We start from the raw sequence: 19,628 nt of genomic DNA, 5'->3' as shown, positions 1-19,628 counted from the left end.
AACCCCCTGTGCCTACACACGAGCAGTTAGATCATCAAATTGTTCTCGTGTGGCAAAAAATTCTTCCCATTGCTCTTCTTGTATCTCCGTTTCATGGGGATCTACCATAGGGTGGTCCCCAGAACTAGAACCCTCAATCACTCCCTCTCTCCCTTTCCCTTCCATTAATACACTGAAATTGGAAAAAAAATATAAGAAATTTGTGTACAAAGTGAAGTATTTCCCTGGTTATAGTGATAGGGCAACTATTGCTGGCTTTTAATAATAACCCCGAAGAGTGAGGAATAATTTGTCTTTCCCAAATTGAGCCGGACACGCTGGAAATAAGGCTTATTGGTAGGAACACCTAGTAAGGAGGGGACTAAATACACCTCTTCCCAATGGTCATGTAAACCAACTGTACGCCTACTATATGTGAGACTGGTCCGACTGGCTTCGTCCAATTGGTGATGAGTTTGACTGCCGTCCAATTACTACTCTCACGAAATCAATCGTGTATGGCTCACTGCGGCCAGTATGACATATGACGTGTGACGTGTGGGGCACCGTCTTCACGCTGTATGACTCACTGCGGCCAATATGACGGATGACGGGTGACGTGTGGGGCACCGGAAAAAAAAACTTCGCGCGAAAACAAATGAAAGTGGGACCCGGCGGCTCTGAAGGAGGACCCAGCGGCTCTGAAGCAGGACCCGACGGCGGCTCTGATACCAGTGATACGATGGGGAGAAATGAAAACAAACTCAGTTAGATTCGACTTCACTCAGTCAGAACATCTCACGAGTCGAACTTGAAGACAAAGGCATGAGACTCGTTTCTCCTCCCAACCTTGCCTAGATAGTTGCTGGCAACTCCCATCGTGATCCGATTGCCAGCCGTCAACTCTTGGTGAGTCCTACTATTCTTAGACTCTCTTTCATTCTAGACTCCCCTAAACCCCGTTCGAGTGCCCAAGGCCCCCAGACGGTCGTTCCTCGCGCCTGTTTCCCGTAATTTGCCTTATTAATGTAACACTCTCACTCTCTTATGATCAAGCCTCTCACACCCTCTCCTCCATCTTCTCCACCTTACGGTCTCGCTTCCACGGACAGCATCAGGCGTGACAGCGCGTCACAGCTCAGGCGTGACGAGGGGATGCTTCAGGCGTGACGGCTCAGGTGTGACGGCTCAGGCGTGACGGCTGGCATGACGACCGAATGCTTCTAGCGTGACGGCGCGTGACAGCTCTCTCTCTCTCTGGCGTGACAAATGCTGGACGTGATGGATCTCTGATGGCTTGCTGGCGTGACGGCTCTCTGACGTGATGGATGCTTGCATGACAGTTCTTTGACGGCTGCTAGCGTGAGGGCTCTCTCCGACTGCTGCCGTTATATTCATTGGTCGTGGTGAGCAGTCGTGGCGTGAGGGACCTAGCGTAAGGTGATGTACCTGGCGTGATGGAATGCAATCATGAGAAGGTCTCTCTCACTCAGTCGTGAGTAGTTGTGATCAGAGAATGCAGTCGTTCTCTCTCGCATGCTGGCCTGAATGAATGCATGCAATCGTGAGCAGGGTCTCGCATGCTGGTTAGCAGGGAATGCAATCGTGTGAGCAGTCTCTCGCACACTGGTTTGAATGAATGCAGTCGTGAGCAGGGAATGCAAACGTGAGCAGTAACTGAAAACAGTGTGAACGCATTTGGGCTCGTAAAAGATTACTGGGCTTGCAAAAATTTAGTGAGGGGTTGGGGAAACCCTCGAAATTTGCAGGAATTTTTAAGAAATCGTAGAAATTGCTCTGATCTGACAATACAAGTATAAGTTGAGTGATTGCACACAGTGTATGAGAGATGGATAATGTAGACAAATGCAAGCATCAAGCCGTGGAAAATGAATATCTGGGAGACGAATCTGATCAAGAACTAACACAACCGTCCATGAAAGCAATGTTCAACACCCCTTCTAAGAACACACGGTACAAGACGTATGGCCATAGGGTCCGTGATTGGACCGTCTCCCCAGCATCTGACAGGCATGGAAAGACTTCACGCACCATGAATGAAAAGAAATACGAAGAAATTCATCTCATGATTCGCTCTGAACTATGAATTATGAGACAAGAATTAGAGAAAGAAATACAAGAGCAGGTCAAAGCCGAACTGATAGTAAATCAGAGGGCAGAAATGCAACACATGCAGATAAAGATTAAGAATGATCTACAAGCACAAATGATGTCCGAAATGCACGCGCTGAAAACTGAAATGCTGAAAGTTGTAGATGCCTACAAAGCTGAAATCTTAGAACTGGGGGAAGAATTGAATACATTTAAGAAAAAAGAAATGAACGCGCAAGAAGAACTACAAAAAGAGAAAGAGGCTTTGAAGGCATGTGAAAGGGAGGTTCATTCATGGGCAAAAGTGGCAAAGACAACACAGAAGCAGATAGAAGAAGTCAGCCCATGGATTGAGCCAATAAAAAAGAATAAGGGAACATCAGTGAACAAGACTAAAGTAATGAATGCTACCTTGGAAGAAGAGGCTAGGAGACGGACTAGGGTTTTACATGTACGGGTAGTAGGATGGGAGGAGAAGAGCAGCCCACAGGAAGATGCTAAGACACTTGCTAACAAAATTGGGGCTTTAGACGTACCTATCGTTAGTGCTTGGAGAGTGGGGAAAGAGGACTCTTAAGTCCAAGGCTCTAATTCTTCGCTTTGGAAACATAAAGAAAAAAAAGGCCTTCCTCTCCAAGAGGAGAGCCCTCAAGGGTGAGAAGATTTATTTGGATGAGGACCTTACCCCAGCACAGATAGCGCATCGCAGAGAACACATGCCCAAGGTATTGGAGGCTCGCAAAGAGGGAAAGTGGGCTGTTTATAGGAATGGACAAGTCATCATCACTGACAAAAGGACTTCATGACGGTATGATATTTATGGATTAGGATACATGCAGGAAGACCACGGGATATATTCATCGCAATATCCTACTTTCCTCCTGCAAATTCTACCTATGCCACATGAGATGGATCTCCCTTTGATGTATTCTATGAGGATATCATGAGATATGCTAGCATTGGGGATATATTATTAGTAGGAGATTTCAATGCGCGCACTGGAGATAGACAGAGTAACTTTTATATGCATGACAGTGCCATGTTCAAAGAGATCGACATAGATGAAATAGGCCTACGCAGGAGAGCCCAAGATAAAGAAGTGAGTACCTATGGGACACACCTATTGACTTTGGGAAGTGCACATGGACTAGCCATCTTTAATGGTCTGCCACAATGGCCAAGATCTGACAATTTGACATGTTGGAATCACAAAGGAGAGGCAAGTACTGTGGACTACCTGATGGGCTCACCAGCATTGATACCAGACATCCAAAATTTCAAGATATCTAAGAGGCCAATTGGCATAGCAGCAGATCATGCTATTTTGACACTCATGCTCTCTTGTGTACATATGAAACATGAAACACCATGCCTCCCTAAACATCCCAAATACTACTTTACAGAAGACACCTCACACATCTATAGTGGTTCTCTGCAGACCAGTTTACATACATTGGACTTGAGTAGATCATTGGAAGAATGTACAAGGGATTTAGCAGAGGCCATACATGGATCAGCCATGTATGCATTCCCACACACCTTGCCCCGATGTAGACCCACACGATCTACTGCTCCCCAAAATAGCTGGTATGATGATGAGTGTAGTCACCCGAGCTCACTTACAGAGGGAAGTGGAGCTAGGCACTCAAACACATCACCAAGCAAAGGCGTTCTTCAAACACCTTGTGCGGAAGAAGAAACGAGATTACCTAACGAAAGCAGAAGTAGAGATATATCAGCTATTTCTGGGGTGGGACAGCAAGAGCGCATGGAAGATGTTTCATGAAAGACAGCCCCCCATACAGATTGCATCACCAAATGCTTGGCTTGAGTATGGGAGATAGTTGTATGACTTGCCAGGACAGCCACCTATGCAGCCCCCACAAGCTTGTAGGCCAACACAGTGATCTTTCTTCACATGGAAAATGGTTAGGGATGCAATCTATAGATTACAAAATGGGAGGGCAGAGGATGAGGATGGACTAGTAGCAAAACATTTCTCACATGCTGGTGACATATTAGCACACATATTAGCACATATGTTCAATAGAGTAGTATATGAAGGTTTCCCTATGAGTTGGTCAAACAATACTATAATTTCGCTATTTAAAAGTGGTGATCCCCTGATTCCTAGCAACTAGAGGACTATCATGATCGGTCATTCTTTGGCCAAGATATATGGATCTATATTGGAGCATGAACTCAGTGAGTGGGCTGAAATGCAAGGCAAGAGAGCACAAGGACAGGCAGGTTTCAGATGAGGATATACCACGCTGAACCATATTCTCACACTTAGAGCCATTATTGAGGAGAGTCGAGCCCGAGACAAGAGGATCTATTGTTGCTTTGTAGACTTTCGCAAAGCTTTTGATAAAGTGCCTCGTACACGCATCATGCAAAGATTGCAGGACATTGGAGTACCAGAGGGTATACGATGGGGTGTCTATGCATTATATGAGGCAGTGACAGGTCATGTACGAGCACCTGGGGGGCTATCAAAGAGGATTGGCAATATACATAGATGAAGTGTCTGATTACATATACCGAGGAGGAGGAGCTAGAGCTAACCTGGCAGGGATGCTAATACCGATATTACTATATGCAGATGATATTGTTCTCATTTCAGATTCACCGGAGGGTTTGCAGTGCCATCTAGATGCTTTGCACATCTTTTGTAGAGATAAAGACCTCATAGTGAACCTTGAGAAGACCAAAACCATGGTTTTCAATACTTCAGCAGCATGGGTGACTAGATCTATGTACCAATTCACATTTGGGGGAGACATACTGGAGCATGTGAGGGAATGTCTATTTGGGAGTCACTTTGTCTGGCCCACATTTTTCATTGAGAGAGGCGTCAGAGGTATGTCTGGCACGTGGATACGCAGCACTAGGGGCACTTGAGAGTCAATGTGCTCACATACAGTTCCACGATCCCTGCACCAAACTTTGGTTGTTTGACACCCTAGTCACACCTACATTACTATATGGAGCAGAGGTATGGGGTTGCAGCTTGTACCATAGGCGCCTTAGCCCACTCACTGATCAGATTGGAGTAGAGAGGGATTATTATGATGGCTGGATAGCATGGAAAGGCCATTGATTTTGTTGATAGCACGCATGATTAGGAGTAAGCCCTCCACCCCACACCCCATTGTCAGAGCAGAGCTAGGGGCAACACCCATAGTCATGGAGGCACTCTTCACGGCAATGACCTTTTGGCACAGACTATGGGAAATTCCACGCCATAGATACTCTAGATTGGCACTAACCTCATCTAGACAACTAGCAACAGGAGGCGAGAAGAACCGTTGGTTTTCACATATGGCTATTTGGATGAGCCTACATGGTTTGGATATTGACCGTCTTCCACCTTTGGATTATAGCCTTGACTGCCCTACACTTTTTCTCAGCCGATCAGAGTTGAACCAGGTGATCAGAGCTGATATCTTGAGGATTGAGATGGCAAGGACATGGATCCACCCACCACTCCCTCTAGGATCGAGGATGGAGTTCTAGAAGAGTCATTTCTTGTGCCTCTCTGATGATGGTTTCACTATTCGGCCAGCATATATGGACGCCCATCTCTCCCATAGTGTACGGGTTGCTATCAGACACATTCGCACCTCCTCACATAGGCTCCAGATGGAGACAGGCAGATGGACAAATACCCTAGCAGAGGATAGAACTTGCCAGCTTTGTGATCGAGAGCCTGAGATGGAGGAGCACTACATATGCAGATGCACAATATACTATGATATACGAGGAAGGTATCACTGCCTCTTCCGGGATGGATTTGGACCCCTTCGTCGCGTCATGGAGTATGAGGACCAAAGATGCCTAGGTCTCTTCCTCCTAGAGCTCGAGAGGCACCGAATTGCACTATTGCGAAACAAGAGGCCAACTCACCCAGAGGGACACACACAGAGAGCAGTGATAGACTTCTTCTGCAGAGCCGACCCTACTGACACTACCAACCTTGCAGAGACAGAGCCACCCCGCCAGACACCTTACAAGCCACACCGTGGAGTCACATTGGATAGAGCCATTTCCCTTCGTCGAGCAGCACGACCCCGTCTACCAAGACCACGTCCAAGGAGGCCACACCACAGTTAGATTAGAGCCATTATCACGAGACACCGTAGACTCACCACCAGGAATATCAGTGAAGCAACTAGGGACCGCATCATAGCTGAGATCATGTGCAGATCTTGAGACCAACTACAGCCCATAGTCTCCACCACACTTTTGTACATGGCTAAATCAGATATGGTTCTCCTTTCCTTTCCTTTTCTTTTTTATCGATGGAACAACACTACAATGGTTCAACCCTAGTATAGCCCCATCGTATAGTTATTTTCAGTATTGTTTCATAGGCCACCCACTTACTTGTAATGTTATCTTTACCTTACTAATGAGATGACATTAGACATGGATGTAATCTGGATTTAGGCCACATTGGCCTTATGTAGACGTTAATATATCTCTCTTTCTTTCTTTCTTTCTCTCTCATAATTTAGCTTCTCACACCCCTCTTTCTCTCTCTCCCAAACCAACACTTCCCTTATTTGTATGATCATTTATGTATGATGCATCCAAATTCCAATCCCATCTATGTACTTGTAACTCGTATATTGTAGCACATATTGCGCATGCGGCATACAACATAGAGGCTTTGGCATGTTACCCTCAAGCAATCATCTTGTATACTCTAATACCATTGCTCTTTAGACATTACACACTTATTCTATAATCTTTGGTCCAAAATACCCAAGATAAATTTTTTTTCATACTAATATCGTACCCTACCTTATAAAATTGTAAGGTACCATTCAGTAAAGTGTTTTATCGTACCATACAGTATCATACCTGACAACTATGTAGAATGGTGATGCTTGCAGACTGAAGGGCCAGCGGAAGTATTCACATACTATGTGCAGCAAAGGAGGTGTATTCAGCAGCAGAGAGTGTGCAGAGAGAGTGGAGACTTGAGATGCGTGTGTACCAGTGTGGTACACACAAAGAATAAAAGAATGTATTTATACTTAGGGTACGGTACACTTACACCCGCAAGGGTGTGTTCACATGTGCAAGTAAACAAATACACGGGAGTAGAGAAAGGGCCTTTACACCCACCTCCCACTTAAAGGTCCTAAGCGAACCTTTAACCAACTCCCACTAGCCGAATGCATTGCTCATGTCGAGCCTTTGCAAGGTTTTAGTGAGAACATCTCCAAGGTTATCTTGTGTTTTGATCTTGCTCAGTGTGACTAGACCATCGTCCAAAACCTGTCTGATAAAGTGATACCGCACATCAATATGTTTGGTATGTGCATGAAACATGGCATTCTTAGCCAGGCATTCAGCACTCTAACTATCACATCCAAGTACAGGTGTTTTGCTGGGCAGCCCAAAATCCTTGACCAAACGACCCAGCCAAACAGCTTCGAAGCTTCAGTGGCTGAAATATATTCAGCCTCAATGGTAGAAAGTACTACTATATTTTGCCATCTCTACGTCATAGTATCCCTGCAAATCTAACGTACCCTTTCCATAGCAAATACATTTTCTTTGTCTGCCCTTAAGGTACCGGAAGATGCATTTCACTGCTTCCCAACGTGCTTTGCCAGGATTTGACATAAACCTGCTCACGATTCCCACTACATGAGCAATGTCAGGTCTAGTAGCAACCATAGCATACATGAGTGAACCACAAGCTGAAGCATAAGGAACACCCTACATAGAGCTAGCTGCCTTATCATCTTTTGGGCAATTTGCTTTGCTAAGCTTAAGGTATCGTGGTAAAGAAACACCAAGTGGCTTACCATCTACCATAGAAAAATGATCAAGTACTTTGCTAATGTACTTTCCTTGTGAGAGAAATAAGAGCCACTGCTCTCTATCTCTCGTCAAATGCATGCCCAAAATGTGTTCAGCTGCACCCAAGTGTCTCATGGAAAAGGCTGAATTCAACTATCTTTTTAGTGCATTAACGTAGCTTTTATCCTTATCAATAATAAGCATACCATCCATATAAAGCACAAGTGTTATAAGCCTTCCATCATCAGCCTTCTTTATATATAAACAGTGATCTGCATTGCTTCTTTTAACCCATGTGAGAGCATGAAAGCATCAATTTTTTTATGCCACTGTCTAGGAGCCTATTTCAAACCATACAAACTTCTCCTAAGCCTACCACCAAGTGCTCCTTTCCTGGCATAACAAAGCCTTCGGGCTATTTCATGTACAGCTCTTCTTCTAAATCACCATGCACCTCCCACTTTTTCTTTAACTCACATGATAATGCTGTTAGAGTCATTTCCTCGACTGGCAAGCAGTGCCACACAGACAAGCTGCCATGTGGCAACAGTCGGCGACTGCATCAATCGGCTACATTTAATGCAGCTGACCTGATCATTTTTGGGCATTATTTTCAGCCTATGAATAGGCTATGTTTTCTACAATCTTGGCAATTGTGTCTCACAGATTTCAGCTTGCAAACTGCGGAGATTGCTCTCGCGGCTGACGGAGATCAAGATCTTCGAGGTGGAGACATACACAAATATTCTCTCTGCACCCATGTATAATTCTGCATCCTTATACAGCATACTCCACTGCAGATTTTCTGTGTTTCACTATCTCTCTCTCTCTCTTCTCTCTCTGTTCACTCTTTGTCACGGTCATTCGCTTCCGCATTGATTCACTCTAACATGGTATCAGAGCATTGAAGGACTATAGGGTGGACCCATCTGAAGAGGAGTTTTCAGCGCAACACAAGGCTGCGTTTTCAATGTTCAAGTGCAAGGAGGTGGGCTGCGCATTAGAACAAGGCTGAGGCAAGCATGGGCACATGAGAAAAGAGAAGATTTGCTGAAACTGCTCCTCTTTTTGCTGTCAGAGAAGGAAGAAGGCTGTGTTTTTGGCCTTCAAGTGCAGATTTTACCTTTTCATTGCCTCCGGCGAGTGAAGAAGGAGCAGGACAATTGAACCGCAGCCCTAGCAAGCAGTATTTTCACAGTCAGAGGGGGCTTCTTTTTGTGTTTTGTGTAGGCATTGTAGGTGAAGATATCTTCTGAGGTCAATGATTTGGCGGAGTTTATTACGGAGGCTATCAATCGCCCTTCTTCGCGAGACGAGTCCAGACTCTCTTCTAGTGAGAAGGCGGAGTTGGCAAAGGCTCAGGCACATTGGGATAAACTCAATGCTCGGATTCGCTCATTTTTATTCCTCTCATGTATTATAGTTGTTCTCTCTCATATAGAGCATTTAACGATGGCTAGGGAGATATGGCTGGAGTTGGATCAGATGTATAATTGGATGACCGTCATAAAGCGAGTTTCTTTGGAAGTGCAAATGAGGACTATGAGTGTTAACAAGTCATCATCCATGCGGGAGCATAGCAACAAGCTAAGGCAGCTTCAGATGTAGATTCAAAACGCAAGGAAGGCGATCACTTCTGAAGATATGGTAATAACTCTTCTTTCACACTTACCGCCTCGCTTCAGTGGTTTTTATTCCGTCTTGATTGCTTCAAGGTGATCTGAGACTCTTCGGTGGGAAGAGTTGGTTCCTATGGTCTTGGACCAAGAGGAGCAATTGAAAGGAACCAATGCTTTGAAATCTGAGGCTTTGGTTGGTCAATCCTCTCAGAAGAAGGAAAAGGACCAAAAAAAGAAGAAGGAAGACAAATCTAAGAAGGACAAAGACAAGGAATCTACTTGTCACATTTGTAGCAAAATAGGTCATTGGAAAAAGGATTGCCCTGACAAGGAGAAAAAGGAGAAGGAGAAGAAGGAGAAATCTTCAAAGGATTCCGGAGCACTGGCTACTCCCTCATCAGCTGCTTTCCTCCATTTAGAGGTGGTTGAGGATTTGACCCTGCTGGATTCTGATGTTGCATTGACGGCCCCATTTACTTGGGAGTGGATTGTTGACAATGGTGCCTCTAGGCACATGACTCCTTCTTCCGCAGGTGTTACTCATTTGCAGCCTTCTCATGGTCAGATTCTTATTGGAGATAGTTCGTCTATTTCTATTCAGGGACGAGATAACATGCATCTTATTCCAGATGGGCATGGTGATGCCCATGCATCTGAGGTACTTTATGTCCCGGCTTTGGAGTATCATCTTCTATCAGTGCACAAGATTTGTGCCCTCCACCTCTTGGTCGAATTTGATATGGACACTTTTCGGATTCTTTGCAAGGATCGAGGCAGGTTCTTTCTTCAGGTTATGAGGAGAATGGAGTCTACAAGTTGTGGTCTTCTTCTGCCTTGACTTCTCTTCTTTTTACCTCTCAAACTTAGTGCGAGCATTGGAATGCTCGGTTTGGTCACCTCAATTATAATTATCTTCGAAAGGCGTCTAAGGACCAGTTTGTTCAAGGTTTGCCAAATATTCTGGTGAGTCAACAGCCTTGTGTATCTTGCATCCGTGGAAAGCAGACTCGTGATGTTGTTTCCAGCAAGGCTTCGAGGCGGTCTTTAGCACCCTTGGAGCTTGTTTCTACCGATCTTTATAGACCAATGAGGGCAGAATCCCTTCGAGGGAGCTTGTATTTCATGCTCATTGTAGATGATTACAATCTGATCGAGGTGGAAGCTGAAGACCTTACAATCAGATAAGGATGGAGAATTTGTTTCTAATGAGTTTGCTTGGTTTTGTGCAGATCGTTGCCAATACAAACATCCCTCAAAAGAATGGCATTTTGAAGCGGAAGAATCGCAGTGTGATCGAGATGGCCTATACCATGATGAAGAATAGTCAGACACCTCAGTGTCTATGGGCTGAGGCTGTGGCTACTTCAATTCACATCCTTAATCATTCCCCTACTTCCATTGTTGTTGGTATGACTCCTTTTGAGGCGTACTTTGGATCAAAGCCCGATATTTCTTATTTCAAGGTTTTTGGGTGTGAAGCTTATGTTCACATCCTGAAGACACAGCGTGACAAATTTGAAGCGGCTTCTAGCAGACAAGTGTTTGTGGCTATAGCTCGCAATCTCAAGGCTACCGATTGTATGATCTCGTTAAGCGGGATGTCTACACGAGCCGTGATGTTTGGTTTGTGGAGGTTCCAATCCCAGAGGGGGATGAGAACCACCCTGTCCTTGGAGATTCCGGTAATAGCTGGGCCCCAACGACTGTTCCTCTCGAGCATATCTCTTGAGGACTCTTCTTCGGATGAGGAGCCTACTTCCCAACCACCAGATTCACCGATTGGTCCTCCATTGACGGTGGACCCTCCAGAATCTTCAACAGATGGAGAGCGCCGAGGAGGCGAGATTCGGCCTCCTCCTCGTTGGGCCCATGACACGCTCTGAGATTCAGGGATCGAGGGGGTCCCTGAGAAGTGGCAACCGCAAGATGGACCGCGGAGGTCACGGCGGCACCAGGCACATACTATGGAGCTTGTTTGCTCTAACTATTGTTTGATATGCCATGTTATGCAAGATAGAGAGCCCACATCAATGAAGGAGGCTTTACAATTTGATCATTGGCGGAAAGCGATGGAAACGGAGTTGGAGGCTATTGAGTGAAATGGCACTTGGTCCCTTGTGCCTCGTCCCTCTCATAAGAAGGTGATTGGTGTCAAATGGGTCTTCAAGACCAAGTACCATAGTGATGACTCTTTGGACAAGCACAAGGCTCGCCTTGTTGCTAAAGATTTTGCACAGCGCCTAGGTCTTGATTTCCATGATACTTTTGCCCCTACTACTCGCATGGCGACTATTCATGTTGTTCTTGCCTTGACTAGTCATAAGAGATGGCCTGTCTTTCAATTGGATGTGAAGTCGGCCTTGTTGAATGGTGATTTGAAGGAGGAGATCTATGTAGAGCAGCCTCTTGGCTTTGATTCCTCAAATGGGAAGGTTTACAGGTTGAAGAAGGCCTTGTATGGCCTGAAGCAAGCTCCGTATACTTGGAACGAGACAATTGATTCGTTTCTCCTGGCCAAGTTGGGATATCGGCGCTCTAGGGCTGATCCGCAGCTTTATGTGCACACTTACAAGGAAGGTCGTGTGTTGTTTGTTTTGTATGTTGATGACTTGATTGTTACAGGTGATCATGCCCAAAAGGTCGAAGAGACGAAGGCAACCCTACATCAGAAGTTCGAGATAACGGATTTAGGACTTCTCCATTTCTTTTTGGGCCATGAGATTTATCAGACTCAGAGGGGGATTTTCATCTCTCAACTAAGATATGTATAGGAGCTCTTGTTGACTTTTGAGATGGAGGATTGTCTATCCATTTCTACTCCTATGGATCCGAACTGAAAGGCCACTTCACACGTAGATTCCCCTTCGGTGGATGCTACCCGCTACCATCAGCCAGCTGATTGGATCATTGATTTGGCTCCTCAACACATGGGTTGATCTATGTTTTGTTGTAGGTCTCTTGGCTGGGTTCATGAGTGCACCTCAGCACGTGCATTGGTAAGCTGCTCAAATGATACTTCGGTTTCTGAGGGGAACCTCTGACCTCGGGATTTCCTATCCACCAAGTACAGGTGCTTTTGATCTTGTTCTTGCAGGTTGGAGTGATTCGGATTGGGCTAGCGATGTGGACCAAAGGCGGTCTACTATAGGTTATTGTTTTACTTTGGGTGTTGGTGCTATCTCTTGGAGTAGCAAGAAGCACCCCACGGTAGCCCTATCTTCGACTGAGGTAGAGTATCGGGCCGCGCATTCTACCACATGTGAGACTGTGTGGCTTCGATGTTTGTTAGAGGAGCTTGGCTGCCCCCAGACTCGTCCTACTATTTTACGGTGCAACAATGAGAGTTGCATTGCCTTGGAACGGAATCCCGTATTCGATGCCCGAACGAAGCACATAGAGATCCAGTACCACTTCATCAGGGAGAAGCTTCTGGATAAGACCATTGATGTGGAATACTGTAAGACCAAAGACAATCTTGCAGATTTGTTTACGAAGGCACTTCCCCAAGCTTTACTTCACCGACATTCCAGATCCCTCCATCTTCTGCCTTGTCCAAGTTCTGAGAGGGGGTGTAAGAGTCATTCCCTGGACTGGCAAGCAGTGCCACATGGCAGCAGTCGGAGTCCATCAGTCAGCTGCATTTAATGCAGCTGTGCAGTTGATCTAATCATTTTTTGGAATTATTTTTAGCCTATAAGTAGGCTGTTTGGCAATTGTGTCTCACACATTTCAGCCTGCAAACTGCAGAGATTGCTCTCGGGGGGCTGACGGAGATTGAGATCCTCGAGGTGGAGACATACGCAGATATTCTCTCTACACCCGTGTATAATTCTGCATCCTTATACAGCATTCTTCACTACAAATTTTTTGCATTTCACTGTCTCTTTCTCTCTCTCTCTTCTCTCTATGTTCACTCTTTGTCACAGTCATTCACTTCCGCATTGCTTCACTCTGACAAATGCCTCTTTACATGTGAGAGGCTCACCCTCACCAGTGAGTAAAATGCAGTCCAAAGAGGAATCAAGCCTCTGTATAGGTCTTTTGACACGTGTGGACCTTCTCAACCAATGATTTGTGTTATTAGGTAATGGATCCACATCCAAAGGAATGTTAATGACCTCATTATTTGGCTGCTGAACTGCATTTTTCAGGTTGCTGTAATACATTAAAGGCCATTGTAATTCATTTTTCAGCATGCTAATTTTGTTACCCAAGCTGATTTTCAGCATCCCTTTGCTGCCCATTTTCATCTGGCTCAATAATGACTCGCTGATTATCAAAACCTGTGAGAGTGTGCTGCGGAAGAGGAAATACGAACACGGAGGGAGAGAGAGAGAAAGCAGAAAATAAGGAAGAGAAATCTGCACTGACTGAAATGAATGCTGAATACACTGAAATGGACTGATCAGTCCCTGCACGCAGCCCACAGCGTCAGTGAGGGCACCAGATCAGGCTGATGATGATGGCAGCACCACCACGGGGGAGAAGGAGTGTCGGAATCTACAAGAAGACAAGTGACCAAGTGGGGAGGGGGGCTGCCTATAAATAGGCAAAGGACAAACCCTAACCCTAACCCTAAAATGGGCGCAAACCCTAAAAATGCCCTAAAATGGGCGCCCCACAACAGTGACCAAAAAGTGGCCGGGCAGCCAGTGGCTGCCCACTAAAGGAGGCCAAAAAGAAATACACATCCTAAGACAGCCAGTCAAGAGTGACTAGCCTCCCCCATCATAACACACGACAGACATGTCAGAGCTCCTAATGTCCTCGTCTGACTCAGACTGAGGCTCACAGGCAGGAGATGACAAGGCATGACAAACATGACTGCTAACACCCCCTCTCAGATCCTCGATGTGGCTAAAGGCCGAAGAGGAAATAGATCCTGGGGTGGCAAGAGGAATGCCAAAGTTGATGAAGTCCGTCGATGTAGACTGCCGCTGAAGGAACTCCTCACGATCCTGGGAATCTCCCTCTAAAACACTAGGGGCCAGGGAATCCACAGCCGCATCACCGAGATCGTCCCCCTCTGAAAGGGATGGGGGGTACGAGGGAACCACCGGAGGAGAAGGTGGGGGATGGGAAGAAACCTGTGGAATAGAAGGTGCACAAGCGGGAACGGGTGTAGCAATAGACTGCCTCGGAGGACCCTGCATCAAAGAAGGGGAATGGAGCCTGTAAAGCCCGCTCTCCTGCCAACCTGTAGATAAGAAAGCTCCTGTAAGAGAATCCTCAATAACAACAGCATGCTCGGTGAAGATCACTCGTGTGCCAAGCCTCGTAAGACCATAAACTGAGAGGAGGGGAAGGCCCAAATCTGGAACATGTAGGGCCTGTGAAAAGGAGCTCGAAGGTCGGTCAATAAACAAAGGCAATGTGCCAACACCACTAATAGGCACCGAGAAAATGTCACCAACAGTGACTGAACCCTCTGATGGACGGAGATCCTGTAACAAATCACCTCGGGGAGTCATATGACTCGAAGCACCACTGTCCACTAACCAAGGCTGCGCAAAAGACACTGCAGCCACGGAAGAAGGATCCTCCTCCAAAGCATGGATATGAAGGAACACTGACTCATGGGTAACAACTGGTGTAGAGGTAGAAGAAGGCTCCAATGTAGATCCATCCGTCGCTCCCGGACGAAGGTGAGGGTACTTCTTCCAGCATTTCTCCTCGGGATGTGTCCCTTTCCCACAGTGCGGGCACTTCGGTCTCTCTGAATCTGTGTCAGAGCCTGAATAACTGTCCTTCTTCTTAGCCTTTGACTTCTTCTTCTTCTTCTGTCCTCCCGAACCTGCAACAAAGGCTCTAGTAGAGTCAGATCCACTAGCACTGACCTCTCTGAGTCGCTCGTCGTGCTCCAAGACAAGCGGGGATAGCTCCTCCCATAGAAGCTTCTCATGGGTCCTCGATGTAAGAAGGATGGTGTAGAAGACATCAAACCGAGGCGATGGCAGCTGAGTCAAGAGAATCATAGCCGTGTCTTCAGAAGATATCGTCCGACCGAGGGATGCAAGCTCATCCCTCATATCCTGTAATCTGTTGATGTGGTCCTTCATGGAAGGACTATCATCAATAGCGAGCATCCGCAACTTCTTTTCGAGAGATATCTGGTGGGCAAACGTCTTCTGTTGATAGAGAGACGCGAGCTTTCTCCACACCTCCGCTGCAGTCTTCAACCTGTGAACATGAACAAGGACAAAATCCTGCAAACTCAGAAAGAGGAAAAATCGGGCTCTAGAATTGAGCCGACCCATAAGGCTGCACGATCCATGGATGTCCCATCTACGGGATCCACCTGAGCCCGGGGAATAGGAACAGAAACAAGCTCCCAAAGATCAAAGGAGTCCAAGATACACTCCACCTTGCAAGACCATAGAGAAAAGTTGGAGCCATCCAACCGGTCCTCTTTGGGCAGCTGAGGAAGTACAGGTACCTGTACAGGGGGTACCAAAGGCTGCATCTTCGGCCCACTGGAAGGGGCTCGCCGAGATACATGAATAGAAGGGGGATGGGAAAGAGGAATAGACTCCGGACGACAGTCCTCGTGATAAAAATCACGCCTCCGTTCAGATGAGTGTCGAGACAAAAGCTCGTCATCTGAGTCATCAAAGCCTGTAAACTGATGAGAAGACATCTTCGATATCTGCAAACACCAAAACACAACAAGGGAAGGTTGCCGGTGCCGAAACACAAACACCAGAGGCTCCTGCTGGCCGCCTTGCACAGAACGCAAGGATGATGTCAAATGCAAATGCTAACGATGCAATCACCACAGAAAAACAGCATCCTGCCTCAAAACGCAGCCTGGGAATAGGTCGCCAGCAGGAAAAGAGCCGCCTGAAGATGGAACAACAGCCAGAACAGCAAGGCGCAGGCTGGAGGAGTGTCACCTAGCTGGAGGAGGGCCGCCCAAGCTGAAAACGCAAGCAGGAAGAGGTGGGTGATGACGTGGCAGCCACTGGAGAAGGCGCCAGCAGCAAACGCAAATATGTGACACCAAAACAGGCTGCCTTGATCAAGGAGATGGTGCAGAAGGTGACGCCTCAGCTGTTGGAGACGTCTTGACCAGCAAACGCAAAGTTGTGGGTGTTCTCCCGCGTAAAACTCAGCTCCGTGTACTCTCCTTCGGCTCTGATACCATGTGAGAGTGCGCTGCGGAAGAGGAAATACGAACACGGAGGGAGAGAGAGAGAAAGCAGAAAATAAGGAAGAGAAATCTGCACTGACTGAAATGAATGCTGAATACACTAAAATGGACTGATCAGTCCTTGCACGCAGCCCACAGCGTCAGTGAGGGCACCAGATCAGGCTGATGATGATGGCAGCACCACCACGGGGGAGAAGGAGTGTCGGAATCTGCAAGAAGACAAGTGACCAAGTGGGGAGGGGGGCTGCCTATAAATAGGCAAAGGACAAACCCTAACCCTAACCCTAAAATGGGCGCAAACCCTAAAAATGCCCTAAAATGGGCGCCCCACAACAGTGACCAAAAAGTGGCCGGGCAGCCAGTGGCTGCCCACTAAAGGAGGCCAAAAAGAAATACACATCCTAAGACAGCCAGTCAAGAGTGACTAGCCTCCCCCATCATAACACATGACAGACATGTCAGAGCTCCTAATGTCCTCGTCTGACTCAGACTGAGGCTCACAGGCAGGAGATGACAAGGCATGACAAACATGACTGCTAACAAAAACAGCATAAAATGGAGCTGAATTTTTAGTGGTTGATGTTGTTCAAGTGGTGATCATACTAAAATTTTACTTTCTTTTTGTCTAAATCACTAGATGTGGCATTTTTTAGCAGCTTCGACTCACTAAATACCACGTCTCGGTTGTGTAGTACCTTTTTCATGCTTGGAACCCAAACTCTATAGCCCATTTCACTTTCATCTCCATAGCCCATGAAGATGCCTCTGAGAGATTTCATATCAAGTTTGGTTCTACTATCAACAAGTATATATACATAGGATTCACAGCCAAAGACCCTTAAGTGGTCATATGAAGCAAGTTTGCCAGACCAAACCTCTTCAAGGATACCAATTTCAAGTGCACGATGCGGAGATCAGTTGCAAATATGCATCGCAGTTTTAAGTGCCTCTCCCTAAAATGATTGTGGGAGATTAGTTGTGGAGAGCATGCACTGAATCTTCTCACATAAAATGCGATTCATTCGCTCAGCCACACCATTAGATGACGGATTATCAGGAGCTATTAGCTCATGTTTAATCCCATTGACATCACAAAACTTAGTGAATTCTTTAGATACATACTCCCCCCATTGTCTATTCTTATGCATTTTAGTTTTGAACTCTTTTGAGTACTAAAAAATGCATTAAACCTTTTAAAGGCATCCAATACCTCGCTTTTCTACTTAAGCAAGTAAACCCATAGCTTTCTAGAATGGTCATCAATAAAAGACATAAAATAACGAAAACCACTATGAGTTTTTATTGGCATGGTACATACATCAGAATAGACTAAATCCAAAATACATGCCTTTCCAGAGGCTCCACAAGAGTATGAACTCTTTCCATGTTCTCCCAAAACACTATCATCACAAAAGTCAAGCTTTGAGTTTTTCACATCAACTCTTCCAAGTGAAGAAAGTGCATATAAACCCTTTTGGCTCATGTATCCAAGACGCTTGTGCCACAACTCCATGTGTGACTGCACTTCTGCGATTGCAACAAACTTTCCAAGAAGTGCCTTGCAATGAAGATAATATAGAGTTCCCTTTTTACCACCTCCAATGACTAGCATGGATCCTTTCTATATCTTCCATATTCCACCACCAAAGGTAGTGAAGTAACCCCTATTGTCTAACTGTCCAACAAAAAGCAAGCTCTTCTTAATGTCAGGTACATACCTAACATCATGAAAAATCAATTCTCGGTCATTTTCAAGAGCCAAGTATATGGTGCCTACTCCTTTCATATCACATGCATGGTTATTTTTATGAAACCAACCTTCCTCTTCGGTTAGGGTGGTAAATAACATAATCAAGAACTATTTACAGCAATTAACAATTCGCAAAACGGAAATGCACACTTTACCATATAATCTTGAACATTGGACACCTTGTTGAGCCCAAAACTGGCACCGCTTTCGGTATTTATTTAACTTGATTGAAGAAAAAGTTGATGTACAATGGGATTTTCCCAATCCCTTTTGGTATTCCAACTTCCCTTGCTATCCTTTGATTTCATTTACCCCTTGATTTGGGCAATCAATTGGCCTTCACCCACTTTGATGGAGATGGAAAATGCCCCAAATTCATTGATTTGCTCCTCCCTCCACTTGAATTTGACTAAAAATATCTTCAATCTTGTTGAATCCAAGTCTTGAAACTTTCAATTTCTAGCATGCTTCCCGAGGTTGTTGCTGAACTCTAATTTTTGCTACAAATTAGGATTTACAGCAGAGAAATCTGAAAATTCTCAATCTCTGGTGATCTCAATGCTATAATCTTTGAAGCAAGGCTGTAAAAAGACTAGCAGATGAGAGAGAATGCTGAGGTGAGAGGAGATTCAAACCTTCGCGAAGAACTGAAGAAAATCTGTCATTTAGTGCTACTGCACTATCTGAACAGCTTGCAGATACAAAGAACTAAAGAAAATCAGTCATTTACTGCTGCTATCCTGTCTCAACAGCCTATAGACGCTATCACCTACTGTTGATTGGTCTTCTCCTACCCCTGGTTGCCTCAAAAGGTCCTCCAATGGCTGCAAATCAGACCAACAGCATCTCCTCTCTCTCTCTCTTGCAGGTTGAATACACTAAAAATGCATCTCTCTAGCTCTAAAGACGTTTTTCAATCTTGTATGGGCATTTTTGACAAGTGCAACCTTCCCAAATGGTTTTTTCAGCATTATCCATAGTTAAATATTAATTTTCAGTCTTTAAATACTAATAATTATTTCGATGCCCTGAAAAATAATTTGACTAGCCAATAATTAAATTGGCTAAGCAACTTCCATTCGCGAGTGTCTCTGCGCCATCTTTGACCATCAGATTGGCACTAGGCACCATTAAACACCACTTCTCCAATGTCACCAACTCAGACTTTTGGCCAAATGAATAACCCATGCCAACAACT

General features: G+C 45.5%; 1 protein-coding gene and 1 pseudogene across 4 annotated transcripts in view; one reads left to right on the top strand and one right to left on the bottom strand.

Annotated features, from left to right (window-relative positions):
• Nucleotides 1–19,628, bottom strand: part of LOC148012047 (signal recognition particle-related / SRP-like protein) — a 144,184-nt gene that overhangs the window by 45,025 nt on the left and 79,531 nt on the right. The gene's annotated exons all lie outside the window — the stretch shown is intronic.
• Nucleotides 587–2,897, top strand: LOC148012048 (uncharacterized; annotated as a pseudogene).

This window comes from Lygodium microphyllum, chromosome 27, assembly GCF_053477565.2.
Source record: "Lygodium microphyllum isolate KBCC chromosome 27, Lygodium_microphyllum_v1.1.10, whole genome shotgun sequence".
Taxonomy (NCBI): domain Eukaryota; kingdom Viridiplantae; phylum Streptophyta; class Polypodiopsida; order Schizaeales; family Lygodiaceae; genus Lygodium; species Lygodium microphyllum.
Note: the sequence above shows the minus strand (reverse complement) of the source record. Positions and strands in the feature narration are given on the sequence as shown.